Source organism: Lathyrus oleraceus, chromosome 7 (assembly GCF_024323335.1).
Source record: "Lathyrus oleraceus cultivar Zhongwan6 chromosome 7, CAAS_Psat_ZW6_1.0, whole genome shotgun sequence".
Lineage (NCBI taxonomy): Eukaryota > Viridiplantae > Streptophyta > Magnoliopsida > Fabales > Fabaceae > Lathyrus > Lathyrus oleraceus.
This window is the reverse complement of record NC_066585.1, coordinates 225,021,600-225,024,548: the sequence shown is the minus strand read 5'-3', so window position 1 is coordinate 225,024,548 and position 2,949 is coordinate 225,021,600. Positions and strand designations below refer to the sequence as shown.

At 39.3% G+C, this 2,949-nt stretch overlaps 1 non-coding gene across 1 annotated transcript; it reads left to right on the top strand.

The window, feature by feature from the left end:
- The first annotated feature begins 721 nt into the window (after positions 1-721).
- Positions 722-828, top strand: LOC127109219 (small nucleolar RNA R71). The gene has a single exon (XR_007796556.1). It is a non-coding gene; the product is annotated as a small nucleolar RNA R71 (small nucleolar RNA).
- Positions 829-2,949: the final 2,121 nt, after the last annotated feature.

Here is a 2,949-nt window from a genome sequence, read left to right as displayed (position 1 = left end):
AAGCTACCTGAGAGATCTGGGTTTCAAGCATCTTGGTATGAGTAACTATTTGGTCAACCTTGGTTCCTAACTGAGTAATCAATTCGTTAACATGAATGTTTTGGTTCATGACTCCTTGTTTTGTTGGGTTTGAGCGGTGATAAAATTTTCCATAATTTTCTCAAGGCTCGGCTTTGGTGGTACAGGTTGCATAGGTTGATTTGATCTAGAGGCTTGATAACTAGGTCTCGAAGGTGTATTATTTTGGATAGGGTTATTGTTTTTATAGGAGAAGTTCGGGTGATTCCTCCATCCAGGGTTATAGGTATTCGAGTATGGGTTCCCTTGGGTGTAGTTCACTTGCTCGGAGTGGGTTTCGTTTAATAGATTGCATTCTGCGGATTGGTGTCCTTGGGTTCCACATATCTCACAATCCGATGAAACTGCGGCTACAGTATTCGGGTTTATGCACATATGTTCGACCTTAAGGGCTAATGCGTCCATTTTAGCTTGCATCATGTCTATAGAGCTTAGTTCATGCACTCCTCCCTGGGCTTCCTTCTTCTCTACTGTCGCTCGTTCGACTCCCCATGATTGATGGTTTTGAGCCATGTCTTCAATGAGGGCACTAGCTTCAGGATAAGGTTTGTTCATCAGAGCGCCGCCTGCGGCAGCGTCGATGGTCATCTTTGTGTTGTAATGAAGTCCATTATAGAAGGTTTGAATGATTAACCAATTTTCCAAACCATGATGTGGGCATGCTCGTAACAACTCTTTATATCTCTCCTAAGCTTCGAACAGCGATTCTCCTTGGTTTTGGGTAAATCTAGCTATATGGTTTCGAAGAACGGCGGTCTTACTCGGGGGAAAATATCTAGCAAGAAAAACTCTTCTAAGGTTATCCCAAGTCGTAATGGAATTGGGTGGAAGGGAATCTAACCATGATAGGGCTTTATCTCTGAGGGAAAAAGGAAATAATCTTAAACGTATTGCCTCAGGAGAAGCTCCATTGGTTTTAAAAGTATCTTCTAATTGAAGAAATATTTTTAAATGTTGGTTAGGGTTCTCAGTAGCGAGACCCGCGAATTGTCTCTGTTGCACTAGTTGCAATAGCTATGGTTTAAGTTCAAAATTATTGGCTGGGATAGTTGGGTTTACTATACTAGAACTAGGTTCTTCGTTAGATGGTTGAGCGAAGTCCTTAAGAGGTCTTTGGTTTTGATCTTCGTTCATAGCTCTCTTAATTCTATGAAAGAATAAACGTGCGCGAGCGTAACGTTCAGGTTCCGCCAGAGGGTATTTTAAGCTTAAACTTCCGGTACTGCGAGTTCTTCGCATCGACCGGCGGGAAATAACCTAAGTCTAAACGATATAACAACAGGAAAATGAAATTTGACGAAATTGGTCCCCGGCAACGGCGCCAAAAACTTGATGCGTGCTTTTCGCAAGTATACGAACGCGTCAGAGTAATATAAAAGATTATCGAATCCACAGAGACCAAGTGTCAATCTATCATTTTCTGTCGTTATGGTGTTTATCAAAGGCAATCAAAATAGGTGTTTTTGTAGTGTGCAATGAAAAGTAAAGTATTGAAATAGAATATAATTAATAAAGACAGGGTCGAATGTAATTCACGTAATCAATTGATAATCCAAGTACTTGCTAATAGAACTACTTATGGGCAATGTTTCCTACTTTGAAAAGAACTAATTTAACAGGAACTGTCGCTTTCGCGTATTCAGAACTGAGTTGTACTCCCTAATCAAACCCTCTTATTGTCACTTATAAAAAGGCGCGCATTGCGTTAGAGTAGTAAACCTATTTTTAAGAAATATAGTATCTTGACTAAGTTGAAAAGTATTATAACCTGGATTTCTTAACCAAAAGAGGTTCTCACGAACCAGACTCTAAACTTATAAACGCGTCCGAAAATAGTTTTAAAATCTCTTTTCTTCTTAATGTTAAAATCTCCTAATGAACTAAACAAAGCGCTTTCGCTGTTTTTGAAATAGTTATAAACAATTAAGTTTATAAAGACGTTGGACGGCTTTCGATCTTACCCAACGGAATTGAAGTACGGGAAAACTTAAGTTGAAAGTTAAAATAGCCCTTAAGTGTCTCTACGAACAATTGTACGGATTACTGGTTCAATTACGATCCTTACATTCTAACCTTATAAATTTAGTTAGACATGGTAAAGTAAAGGTGCATTAAAATAAATAAAAGTAGTGCGAGTGCGGAAAGTAAATAAAAAGTAGTGCGAGTGCGGAAAGTAAATAATTTAAAGCGAGTGCGAGGAAATAAATAAAGTAAAGCGAGTGCGAGGAAATAAATAAAGTAAAAGCGAGTGCGAGGAAATAAATAAAGTAAAAGCGAGTGCGGGAAATAAATAAAGTAAAGGCGAGTGCGGGAAATAAATAAAGTAAAGGCGAGTGCGGGAAATAAATAAAGTAAAGGCGAGTGCGGGAAATAAATAAAGTAAAGGCGAGTGCGGGAAATAAATAAAGTAAAGGCGAGTAATAAAAACCTGCTCCAATCGGAGGGCTGAGTAAATTGCAATGCGGAAAAGAAAATGGCGGCAGGATTAACTTCCTTCCAAAGTGCTCCAAACTCGATAACAAACTCTATCACAGACTTGATTACACAATTGTGGTAACACTCCAATGCGAAGCGATTACCACTATAAAATACTGAATATATGCCTAAGTGAAACAAATTTGCTTCTGAGTTTGCCTCTGTTCTAAGTTTGGATGGTTGTAAAAGTGAATTCGCGTTTCTATTTATAAGCAAGTAAAAAGATGGAAATGACTTGGATGCCCTTCACTTGAAAATAGGAGGGAACCGTTTTTTCCTCTTGTGGCGCTCGCCACAAGGCCATGGCGCCCGCCACAAGCACAATATGGGGCGCCTTAGTGGAAGTAGTGGGAAAACGTGGGAGTTTATGGAAGTTGAATTTGACACGTCATGGCT